This window comes from Triturus cristatus, chromosome 3_2, assembly GCF_964204655.1.
Source record: "Triturus cristatus chromosome 3_2, aTriCri1.1, whole genome shotgun sequence".
Taxonomy (NCBI): domain Eukaryota; kingdom Metazoa; phylum Chordata; class Amphibia; order Caudata; family Salamandridae; genus Triturus; species Triturus cristatus.
The window spans coordinates 404,691,294-404,704,455 of record NC_140584.1 but is presented as its reverse complement, the minus strand read 5'-3'; the positions used below and the strand labels follow the sequence as shown (position 1 = coordinate 404,704,455).

Genomic DNA, 13,162 nt, shown 5'->3' with positions numbered 1-13,162 from the left:
TCTTCCGCCCGGCTCCGATCATTCCACCTGTCTACCAGGAATCGGATGACGGTGACGACTGGGAGGGGTCTGAGGACCCTCTGGCCTGGCAGGGCCAGTTATCACAGGACTGGGTAGATGAGCTGGGGGATGCCAGTGGTCTTGATACCTCCCCTGACGCTAGCTTCATCTCTCCTCCGACCGTGGCTTTGGAGGAAGGTGCTGCATTTTCAGTAGTGCTGCGCAAGGCGGCCGAAGCCCTTAGGCTGGAGCTGCCTGCTGTGGCCGTGAGGACGAATCTCCTCACAATCAATCAATCAATCATAGGCATTTGTATAGTGCACTGCTCACCCGGAGGGTCTCAAGGCGCTGGGGGGGGGGAGGGGGGGGAACGCTACTGCTCGAACAGCCAGGTCTTGAGTTGCTTCCTGAAGGCGAGATGGTCTTGCGTTGTCCGGAGGTGGATGGGGAGGGAGTTCCATGTCTTGGCTGCCAGGTAGGAGAAGGATCTTCCTCCGGCGGTGGCTCTGCGGATGCGGGGGACGGTGGCGAGAGCGAGGCTGGCGGAGCGGAGCTGGCGGGTGGGCTTGTGGAAGGTCAGGCGGCTGTTGAGGAACTTGGGGCCCAGGTCGTGGAGGGCCTTGTGTGCGTGGGTGAGGAGTCGAAACGTGATTCTTTTGTTGACAGGGAGCCAGTGCAGGTCTCTCAGGTGTCCAGAGATGTGGCTGTGTCGGGGGATGTCCAGGATGAGTCGTGTTGAGGCGTTCTGGATCCGTTGGAGTTTCTTCTGGAGTTTGGCGGCGGTGCCGGCGTAGAGGGCGTTCCCGTAGTCCAGCCGACTGGTGACGAGGGCCTGGGTGACCGTCTTCCTGGTCTCGGTGGGGATCCACCGGAAGATCTTTCGAAGCATGCGCAGGGTGTTGAAGCATGAAGACGAGACGGCGTTGACTTGTCTGGTCATCGAGAGGGAGGAGTCCAGGATGAAGCCTACGTTGCGTGCGTGGTCCGTTGGCTTGGGGGTGGCTCCCAGGGCGGGGGGCCACCAGGAGTCCTCCTAGGCGGAGGGTGATGATCCCAGGATGAGGACCTCCGTCTTGTCTGAGTTCAGTTTCAGGCGGCTGTTCTTCATCCATTCGGCGACGTCTTTCATCCCTTCGTGTAGGCTGGCTCTGGCGGCGTCCGGGTCGCTGGTGAGGGAGAGGATCAGCTGGGTGTCGTCAGCGTAGGTGATGATCTTGAGGTTGTGTTGACGTGCGATGGTTGCGAGGGGGCTCATGTAGACGTTGAAGAGGGTGGGGCTGAGCGATGACCCTTGTGGAACGCCGCAGATGACTTCGGTGGCCGCTGACCGGAACGGGGGCAGGCGGACTCTCTGGGTTCCTCCGGCGAGGAATGAGGTGATCCACTCCAGGGCCTTCTCCTGGATGCCGGTGTTGTTCAGGCGCTGTACCAGGGTGCGGTGGCAGACAGTGTCGAACGCTGCGGAGAGGTCCAGGAGGATGAGGGCCGCAGTTTCCCCGTTGTCCATTAGGGATCTGATGTCGTCTGTGGCTGCGATGAGGGCGGTCTCCGTGCTGTGGTTGGCTCGGAAGCCAGATTGCGAGTGGTCGAGGGATCCGTTGGTCTCGAGGAAGGCAGCTAGCTGTCTGTTGACGGTCTTCTCGATGACTTTGGCAGGAAACGGGAGGAGCGAGATGGGGCGGTAGTTCTTGAGGTCGGAGGGGTCTGCAGTTGGTTTCTTCAGCAGGGCACTGATCTCGGCGTGTTTCCAGCACTCCGGGAAGGTGGCGGTGTTGAAGGAGGCGTTGATGATGTCGCGGAGGTGGGGTGCGATGATGTGGTCGGCCGTGTTGAAGATGTGGTGTGGGCAGGGGTCCGTATGGGATCCGGAGTGGATGGTGTTCATTGTGCGTGTTGTGTCTTCGGTGTTGACTGGGGTCCAGGTGCGGAGGGTGGCGGTGGGGGGCATCGGTTCGGTGGTGGGGTTCGTGGTTGGTGGGCCGAAGCTGTTGTGAATGTTGGCGATCTTGTCGTGGAAGAAGGCTGCGAGGGAGTCGCAGAGGTCTTGCGAGGGAGTGATGTCATTGTTTCCGGTGTCGGGGTTGGAGAGCTCTTAGATGATGCTGAAGAGTTCCTTGCTGTTGTGGGTGTTGTTGTCCAGTCGTTCCTTGAAGGCTGTCTTCTTTGCGGCGCGGATCAGTTGGTGGTGTTTGCGGGTGGCGTGTTTGAGGGCCGTCATGTTGTCTGCGGTCTGGTTGGTGCGCCAGGTGTTCTCCAGGGAGCGGCAGTTCTTCTTAGAGGTGATGAGCTCGTTGGTGAACCAGGAGGCTTTCTTGCTGCCGCGTCTGCTGGGGGGTGGGTTCTTCTTCAGTGGTGCGAGGGTGTCTGCGCAGTTGGTGATCCACTGTGTGAGGTTGTTGGCGGCTTCTTTGGGGGTCTGTTGAGCTGGTGGGGGGGTTCTGGCTGAGGAAGGTGGTGAGCTGGTCGCCGGTGATCTTGTTCCAGCTCCTGCGGGGGGCTTGTTGAGGGTGGTGGTGGGTCGTCGTTTTACTGAAGCTGAAGTGGACGCAGACAGAGGTGCTTCAACCGTCAGCAAGCTCCTCGGAGCCTCTGCTGCAGTTCAATGAGGCACTCAGTGACGTTCTGAAGGGCACCTGGTCCAAGCCCTCCACAGTTCCTCCTGTGGACCGGAACATGGCCCGGCGCCTCCGCCCTGCACCTGGCCACCCCAGTTTTCTGTCCCAACACCCCACGCCCGAGAGCCTGGTTATCCAGGCCTCTACTTCCCAGACCACCTTCCCGTCCGCTCCCCCGGATCGGGAATCCAAGAGACTTGAGCAGTTTGGTAAGAAGCTGTTCTCCTCCCTTAGTTTGGGACTGCGGTCTATTAACACCGCTTGTCTCTTGGACCGTTACTCCCACTTCCTGTGGGATACGGTGGAGGACGTGCTGCCCCAGTGTCCGGAGGAGGCCCGAACATGGCTCGCCCAGGCTCTTGCTGACGGGCGGGATGCAGCGCGGCACGCTATCAGATGTGGACTGGACACTACGGACTCGCTGGGTAGGGTGATGTCAACCACAGTGGCGCTCCGCCGCCACGCCTGGCTTCGGTCCACCAGTTTCTCAGGGGATGTCCAGAGCACCCTCATGGACATGCCCTTTGATGGCAGTCGCCTCTTTGACGACAAGGCGGATAGTGCGCTGGAGTGCTTTAAGGACTCCCGGGCTACGGCCAAGTCCTTGGGCCTCTCGGCCCCGTGCCCGCAAACTTCCGCTTTTTGCCCATTTCGTGGCCAAGGAAGGGGCGCCGCCTCACGTCCGCCTAGCCACAGGCCGCAGAACCAACCACCACGCGGTCGAAGACGTGGATTCCGTCAAGGCGGTACTGGAGGACAACGTGCCGGTCAGTCCACATCTACCCCGGCAGCATCCGCCTCAAAGCCCTCCTAGTCCGTGCTTTCAGGCCCATTCCACGCCAGTGGGAGGCAGAGTTCACCATCACCTGCTCCACTGGCGTTCCATCACGTCGGACAGGTGGGCGCTGCAAATCGTCCGAAGGGGCTACTCCCTCCCCTTCGAGGCGACCCCTCCAGCCATGCCACCGCAGTACCACCGCCTGTCGGGGGATCACTTGGATCTGCTACAGGAGGAAGTTACGGCCCTCTTGACCAAGGGGGCGATCGAGCTCGTTCCTGGTCCAGAAGTGGGCCGTGGTTGTTGTTCCCACTACTTTCTGGTTCCCAAGAAGGGCAAAGGGGGCCTACGCTCTATCTTGGGCCTCAGGAGCGTCAACGCCTTCCTCCGGAAGGAGAGGTTCAAGATGCTCACCTTAGCTCAGGTTCTGGCTGCCCTAGACCCTGGAGACTGGATGGTAGCGTTGGACTTGCAGGATGCTTACTTCCACATCCCCGTCCTGCCGGCCCACCGGCGTTACCTGCAGTTCACGGTGGGCCAGGAGCATTTTCAGTTTACCGTGCTCCCTTTCGGCCTCACCAGTGCCCCTCGGGTGTTCACGAAAGTGATGGCGGTGGTCGCAGCTCATCTGCGCAGATTGGGGGTTCCAGTCTTCCCCTATCTCGACGACTGGTTGTTGAAGGCGGGCTTGCCCCAGGCAGTTGTCTCCCACCTCCAGACTACGGCCGACCTCCTGCATTCGCTGGGGTTCTCCATCAATGTGCCGAAGTCGCATCGGAGTCCCTCCCAGACGCTCCTCTTCATCGGAGCGGTTCTGGACTTGGAGCAGTTCCGGGCTTATCCTCCGGAGCAGCGGGTCCGGGATATTTAGGCTCGGATTCCCATCTTTCAGCCTCTGTACCGGGTTTCAGTCAGGTTGGTGCTGCGGCTTCTGGGTCTGATGGCATACTGTTGGTGCATCACGCCAGGTGGTGGATGCAGGCTCTGCAGTGGGACCTGAACTTTCAGTGGGCCCAGCATCGGGGCAACTTGTCCGACCATGTCTTGATCTCGGAGGGCACTGCAAGACAGTTGCAGTGGTGGTTCACGGATCGCGATTGGGTCAGTGGCAGAGCCCTCTCCCTACCCCAACCGGAGCACGTAGTGTTAATGGATGCGTCCCTCCTGGGATGGGGAGGCCACATGAGAGAGGCGGAGATCAGAGGACTCTGGTCTCCGGCGGAGTCTCGGCTCCATATCAACCTTTTGGAGCTGAGAGCGATTCGACTTGCACTGAAGGCATTCCTTCCCTCTGTCCGGGGAAGTGTTGTGCAGGTGTTCACGGACAACACCGCGCCATGTGGTATTGCAACAAACAGGGCGGGGTGGGGTTTTGGACCCTTTGTCAGGAGGCTCTGCGCCTCTGGACCTGGCTGGAACATCAGAGCATCACCCTGGTGGTTCACCATCTGGCGGGCTCTCTGAACGCCAGAGCAGACAAACTCAGCCGCCAGTGCATGATGGATCACGAATGGCGTCTACACCTGGACGTCTCGCAAGGCCTCTTTCAGCAGTGGGGAGAGTCTTGGTTAGATCTATTCGCCACCGAAGAGTACGCGCAATGTCAGCAGTTCTGCGCGTTGGAGTTTCCAAGGCGGCACTCGCTCGGAGACGCTTTTCGTCGCGAGTGGAGTTGCGGTCTGTTGTACGCCTTTCCGCCTATACAACTTCTGCCCAGAGTGCTGAAGAAGATCAGGCACGACTGGGCCCAAGTCATCTTGGTGGCTCCGGATTGGGCACGAAGGTACTGGTATGCCGAACTACTCAGTCTGTCGACCGATCCCCCGATACGACTGCCTCTTCGAGAGGACCGTCTGTCGTAGCAGTAGGGGACGGTCCTCCACCCGAACCTGTCCAGTCTCCACCTCCATGCGTGGAGATTGAGCGGCGACTGTTGATGCCATTTGACTTGCCTCCTGAAGTCTGTGATGTGATTCTGGCAGCCAGGCGCCCTCCACAAAATTGGTATACGCCTGCAGGTGGAACAAATTTGTGGCATGGTACACAGCAAAGGCTGTGGATCCCCTTTCCGCCCCGCTTTCTGAGGTTCTCCTCTTTCTTCTTTCCTTGGCTCAGCAGGGCTCTGCTCTGGGCACCCTCAAGGGATACCTTTCAGCTGTTTCTGCTTTCTTACGGCTTCCTGATCAGCCTTCTCTTTTCAAATCCCCTGTTGTTTCTTGATTCTTTAAGGGCATTACTCGCATGTTTCCTCCTGTCCGTTTCGTAATGCCTCAGTGGGATTTGAATCTAGTATTGACCTATCTGATGTGCGCTCCCTTTGAGCCACTTCATAATTGTCCCCTTCGTCTTCTGACTCTTAGGACTGCTTTCCTGGTTGCCATCACCTCTGCTAGAAGGGTGAGTGAGCTCCAGGCTCTCTCTTCTAAGCCTCCTTTTCTTTCTGTACATCCGGACAAAGTTGTTCTCAGGACTCGTCCTCCCTTTCTCCCTAAGGTGGTAACTGCCTTTCACATTGGGCAGTCTGTTACGTTGCCCACCTTCTTTCCGCCTCCGCATCCTTCGAAAGAGGAAGAGAGGCTCCATCGTCTGGACCCAAAACGGGCGCTGTCCTTTTATTTGGACCGCACCAAGCAGTTCTGGGTGGACGACCAACTCTTTGTTGGCTACGTGGGCGCTAAGAAGGGACGGGCAGTGCACAAGCGGACCATCTCTCGGTGGGTCGTTTTGTGTATCAAAGCTTGTTACTTCTTGGCTAAAAAGGAACCTCCAATAGGGCTGAGGGGCCATTCCACTCTGGCCACAGCGGCGACAACTGCCCTGGGCCGGGGAGTCCACTTGCAGGACATCTGTCAGGCAGCAAAGTGGGCCTCGCTGCACATGTTTGCTAAACATTATTGCCTGGACAGCCAAGTCCGGAGAGACGGCTTCTTTGGCCGTTCTGTTCTCCAGGACTTTCTGGTGTGATCTTGGTTCTCAGACCCACCACCGGGGTTGGTATTGCTGGGGTATCTATTCTAAGGTGAGGAATCTAACTAATGTGTTCCTTTCAGATGAACCAGTTACTTACCTTCGGTAATGATATATCTGTAAGAAACATTAGTTAGTTAGATTCCTCACTGACCCACCCATCCTTCCCGTTCTGCGAACTGATATCTAGGGTTGAGGTTATCCCTTTCAGGGCCCTAGAATTTATTGGCACCGATGTCGGTCTCTTGCATGGCTCTGCGTTCCTGGCGCGGAAAGCTATGTACAAGAACCGACGTCAGCGCGCGGGGACAGCGTCTAAGTACTCCGACGTCATCCCGACGCACGACGACCGACGCAGAGCCGCAGACGACGCCTAGCGACGCGCAAGGGTATTGCTGACGAAAAATCTTTCCAGATCCAGCCTGACGCCTAAGGATATTCTAAGGTGAGGAATCAAACTAACTAATGTTTCTTACAGATATATCGTTACCGATGGTAAGTAACTTGTTCTTTAATGCATGTATAGCACCAGCCTGCGTGACCTGAACATAAAGAGTGTCTGTCCTTTGCTCAGCCTGACTGACAATCTACATGCCTGCCAAAAAGTGGGTATGTGGGGCCCCTTTGGCCTTGAGGACAGGACAGTGCTGCTTCAGAGTGTCTCCATCATTGTGTAGTACTCTCTGACAGTGGTGTGATGCATTCTTTGGAATGTTGTGGGAACATTCCAAGGAATGCCTCATGACTCGAGGGGAGTGTTAGTGTTAAAGTGGGTGACAGTTGAACTGATTCTGAGCAGCTGTAGAACCATGTTGGCTGCAGCTTTCTGCTCGTAATAAAATATACTTTCACACAACTACTGAAGTGTTGTGTGTTTCCTGTGGAAGAATACTACATAGTTTTTGCTGGCGACGAACTGAGCAGAGCTGTCACAGAACCCACAGCGGATCCTATGCGATTAAGCCACCAACTCGCACCTAACAGATAAGAGGAATTTTTTTAAACTATAAAAACATAGTGGCTGGGTTTACACAGGATTTTTTTTCCGAAACATGGGAAAATATAGTGCAAAGGGGGTTTGATTGGTATTAAATGCCATCCCTTACCATTCACATTTGCACAGACTTCAACATTCCTAAGGCCCCATGCGTGCCAACACAGTGTCGAATGCGCTTCTTATGACAGGGCATTCACATAGCGGTACAAAAGGGGGTGGTGATGGACGGAGCATCAGAACCAATCAAACGCTCACACCCAGTCAACAGATCTGGGTTTGATCCATCACCGTTCTTTAGCCCACTTTGCCACCCCAGTTCAGACATGGCCATATGCAAATCAGTCTGACCCTGTGCCTCATGGGAACAGTCCAGCCCGAACTGCCAAGCCATGCCTTCCCTGGACCGGAAACAAGCTTCCTAGGACCGGTTTCTGGCATTTCAGCCGTCTTCAGCCAGGCTTGCTTGAATCCAGTGGCAAAGTGAGCAAGGGACTCACGTCTGAGCATACCCTGCCAACTTATGGTGAACAAAGCGGTACAAAAGGGGGTGGTGATGGACGGAGCATCAGAACCAATCAAACACTCACACCCAGTCAACAGATCTGGGTTTGATCCATCACCGTTCTTTAGCCCACTTTGTCACCCCAGTTCAGACATGGCCATATGCAAATCAGTCTGACCCTGTGCCTCATGGGAACAGTCCAGCCCGAACTGCCAAGCCATGCCTTCCCTGGACCGGAAACAAGCTTCCTAGGACCGGTTTCTGGCATTTCAGCCATGGCTTGGCAGTTCGGGCTGGACTGTTCCCATGAGGCACAGGGTCAGACTGTTTTGCATATGGCCATGTCTGAACTGGGGTGGCAGAGTGGGCTAAAGAACGGTGATGGATCAAACCCAGATCTGTTGACTGGGTGTGAGTGTTTGATTGGTTCTGATGCTCCCTCCATCACCACCCCCTTTTGTACCGCTTTGTTCGCCATAAGTTGGCAGGGTATGCTCAGACGTGAGTCCCTTGCTCACTTTGACACTGGATTCAAGCAAGCCTGGCTGAAGACGGCTGAAATGCCAGAAACCGGTCCTAGGAAGCTTGTTTCCGGTCCAGGGAAGTCATGGCTTGGCAGTTCGGGCTGGACTGTTCCCATGAGGCACAGGGTCAGACTGATTTGCATATGGCCATGTCTGAACTGGGGTGGCAGAGTGGGCTAAAGAACGGTGATGGATCAAACCCAGATCTGTTGACTGGGTGTGAGTGTTTGATTGGTTCTGATGCTCCCTCCATCACCACCCCCTTTTGTACCGCAGGGCATTCACATAAGCTAGCACTGAGCACCATTTTGAGAAAATGTATTATCAATGTGTCTGTCTTCAAAATGTGGACGTCAGTCTGCATTGGAGAAACAGTCTTTGAGCGCCATTTTGGATTTGGATCATCCGCAAATAGTAGCAACGCGGCTATGTGTGTCTACTACGTCCGGGCTGTTAATTGCCATTGACGCTACTTTGGGCGTTGGTCTAACGCTAACAAGAGCCATTTGTATTTGGGGAACTATGCGATTATCAGCCAGACAACATGGCAGAGAATGTTCTTAGACTATATCACCAACTCTTTTTGGCACTGATTTGCTCTTTTTGTAGCGGCGACCTTTGGTTCTACATAGACATCTTTTAGGGGGACTCTAATGCAGTGTGGAACATAGTATACACGGTTGGAGATAAGCAACACGTAAAAACCTAATTAGCTAACCTGGTTTCTTATCAGTAGTGGGAGTTAAAGAAGTGTGTCAAGTGCCAGTAAAACACACACACAGGTATAATTCTCAACTGAGCACTCTGGTATACTTTTCAAGAGGCAAGGATTTTCGCATTTGTTAGTGATACTCATATTTAACCATTTGGTCTCCTATTGTTGATGAACATCTTATGCGTGTCAAGAGTCAGTAATACTCACTCATTTTCATTGGAGTACACTTTTATTCCAGCGTGTTTACAGCCAGTGGTACGCACACTTCCCAGTTTTATCAGCCCTTTGGTCCTTCTATTATCATATTTCTTCATACCACTGTTCTTTGAATCGAATTCAGTTGGCTGTAATTATGCATTCTGTTAACCCTCCTCCTCCATTTTTAGGTCTCGCCTCACCCAGCGCATACGCTGGTCTGGCGAGACTTATTGAGAGGGCTCCAAAAAGTGCTATCAGGCCAGCCTAGAGCTACAGTGCATGTGAGCAGGCGAGCGCGCCACGATTACTTTCACTTTCACGGCCGCCTTGATGTTTGATCGCGTTCGCGATCACTTTCGCGGCCGCTTGGCATAGCCAATAGGTCTCGCTTTTGGGAACTTATAAGTATTTAGTTATGCAACTGTTGCATGGCTATACACTTATAAGGTCCCTAAGGCGAGACCTATTGGCTATGCCAATGCTTGTTAGAATATCCTGGCAAACATCCTATTGTTGGAGGAATTGAATAGACCCATTTCAAGTTTACCCGGGTTCGAATAGAGTGTCTAGATTTCTCTCATCGTGTGGCACTTTCCAGCACTGCAGGATGCCTTTCGGTTTGGTCTCGGCAGCCTCAGTATTTCAGAGAATCGTGTACCAATTGTTGAGGGGAATTAGAGGAGTGGCAGCATTTCAGGATGACTTATTGATCTGTGCAGCGTCCATAGAAGAACGTGACATTATTCTCAATCTGGTGCTATCCATATATCGGGAGAAAGGGGTGGTCCTTAAAATGGAGAAGTATGCATTGTTAAAAGACAATGTAGTGTACTTAGGTCTTGTGGTTTCCGGTGATGACATTGAACCAAGGCCAGGTTTGGTTGATGCCGTTATCAATTCTGTGGCACCAGTGGACAAAACGATTCATTGTTTGCCATTAGCCCAGAAGTGCTTACCTGCTACAGGAGTGTTGCTGTGCCAGCCGAGGGTAGCCCTGCCTCCCGCCGCCGCACCGCCACCTAACGCGGCCGCAGAGTGGAGGCACTACATTCCCCAGCGTTCCAAGCGTGCCAGGACAGGAACAGGAACCCGGAAGCATCAACATCGCGCCAGGAGGCGCCATAAATTGCAGCCTCTCTCCGGGGGAGCGGGGGACGATTCGTTGTTTGCCATTAGCCCAGAAGTGCTTACCTGCTACAGGAGTGTTGCTGTGCCAGCCGAGGGTAGCCCTGCCTCCCGCCGCCGCACCGCCACCTAACACGGCCGCAGAGTGGAGGCACTACATTCCCCAGCGTTCCAAGCGTGCCAGGACAGGAACAGGAACCCGGAAGCATCAACATCGCGCCAGGAGGCGCCATAAATTGCAGCCTCTCTCCCGCGTCGCGGGACGCGCCGGGAGAAGCCCGGGACAAGGGCGGGACCGTCTGTAGCCGTCCGGGGCCAGACGAGGCCGGGCCGGGCCACCCCCCCTGATGTAGGCAACTTGAACGCTACAAGTTGTTCCAGAGCAAGGTGACTGTTATTACAATTTGCCTTATCGTGGGTATAGGGAGTGCTGTCTCTTATAGCCATTGACCTTTATTTAGTTCTATGTGTCATATTGCTTCTATTGCATTTTTGTTTTATTAGCGTTTTACCTCCACATAACAAATCAACATGACCACGCATTCTATAAAACCTAGGCTTTCCCTGGTAGGGGGCTCAGTTAGGGGGACCCTAGACCATTTTATTACTAGGGCTGCTTCCGTTTTGGAACAAGAGATTGCCATCACGGAACGCTGCTTATCATTGGACCCTGTTTTTCAGAAGCGTTCTTCCTTGGGTCCCATTCAACAGGTTCCCTCACCGCCATCTAGGACTCCTGACCCCTACTTAACAAACGATGATGGGATCCTCGCGCAATCTGGTGATCCAATAGACATAGCGCCCATTGTAATTGAACCCGATACACGTCCCCTTAACTCACAACCTTTAACGGGCACTCCCTGGGTGGATTTGACTCATATCCATACTGTTAAGACACTTAAGAGAAAAGCCACTAAAACTAGAGCCTCTTGCCCTAAGACTACAGCAAAAAATTTCTTACTGCTCCAACAAAAAAAAGGAAAAAAGACTGCCACCAGGACGTGCCCAAACCCCCGCCTCAGTCATTATCGACTCCTACATGAATCAAGCCTCCTGCACTCCCGACACAGCTTCCTATTCCTCCTTTTTCCAACTTATTGACTGATATAGAGCACTTGGTAAGATCTTTACTCTCACCCTTAATAGAGAGAGTCAAGAATATTACAACACAGCTAACATGTTTGGAAGCATCTCATGCTTCCCTCATTGCATTAAATAATGATTTGAATTCTCATTTATGTAAAAACCCCACTGTGTCTAACACGCCCCTCTTTCTTACTCAAACAACTACTCAGTTAAATACTCTTAATCATACAAAGAAGACACAAGTTTCTCCGCCTATTCCAGAGAAACAAATCATCGCCAATAGGCTTCCAAGAGAAGATCAAACCTCGAACCCAGTAGTGCCTCTGGGTAATAACATCAACTGGCAGCCCCCCCCAGACTATAAATTGGATAAAAGTTCTCACATTGACTTGCCCCCCGCAGCGGCTCCCTACGTAGTGACTCTTATTGGTGTTCCTGCGCTCGCTCAGGGTAAAACGGAGAGATATCAGGAACTCAAGAACAAAGTAGTACACTGGCTGACTCAAAACAGACCACTCCCCCCTGAAATTAATGGCGAAATATTACATGTCAGGAGACTGAAATGGTTGGGCCCCAGACCCAAGGACATACAGGGTGATGTCATTATAATTAACTTCCGAGATCGTAGGGTGCTATCCCACATAGTGGATTGGTATACTCCAGATAGGGGTTCGGGAATTTCAACGGTCGACTTAAGCTTTTTTTACCCCCGCTCTCTTTTGTCATCACATTCTTCAGCGAGGGCTATCATTGAGCAATCTCATTTCACTATCCCAACTTCAAACAGATACGCTACTCTTTCAGGTTTGGACGAACAGGATTGACTTCTCAATCCTGGACCCCTGGTTAACAATCCTTCTACCATGAGTACCTCGCCACCTATTCTACCATCAGATAACTTCAATCTAAAGCACAATACATATCCCACTGACAATCTGGGGTGGAAGTCAATCCCTGACATTGTCCCTGACTCCTCATCTTCAGAGTCAATGCCATCCCCAGATTGTTTTATCACCAACCTTCCTCTTACTTATTCGGCTTACAGACACACTCTTCTCTCAAAAATTTCACCGCACTCTTCAGAAATTGCTGTGGCTGTAACTGACCCCATGAATGGTAACATTGGTACGGCTGAGCCTCTACAGGGTGATAGCCTTTTGTCTTGGAACGTGGCAGGACTCCTCGACAAATTGACCAATGCCGCTTGGATCCAAATTGTTTCCCGATATAGTATCATCTGCTTGCAGGAAACTTGGACTACCACAGAGCTCCATCTCTTAGGGTATCAGACTTTTCACACCCCAGCTTCTCCCAGTTCTCACGGCAGAAATAAGGGAGGACTCATGACCTACATTTCTGTAGAATGTCGTCTTAAACCAACTTATATCACAGGGTCCTTATACTATCAGTTAATTAGTTTGACCGGTGGTCTTTTTAAAAACATCGTTCTGGCCAACTTCTACAATAACATCCCAAACTCACACCTGGACTCGGTCCTTAATGGACTAAAATCTGACCTAATTAAAATAGAGTCTCAAACTAACTCTGACACCTTAATCACTTAATCATCTTGGTAGGCGACTTTAATTGCTCTCTATGTCCCCAGAGTATCAAAGGCATCTGCGGCTTGACAACTGATATGGATGATTCTTCTA

General features: G+C 53.0%; 1 protein-coding gene across 1 annotated transcript in view; it reads right to left on the bottom strand.

The window, feature by feature from the left end:
* The window catches only part of LOC146857436 (uncharacterized), a 136,056-nt gene that overhangs the window by 13,835 nt on the left and 109,059 nt on the right, over positions 1-13,162 (bottom strand). The gene's annotated exons all lie outside the window — the stretch shown is intronic.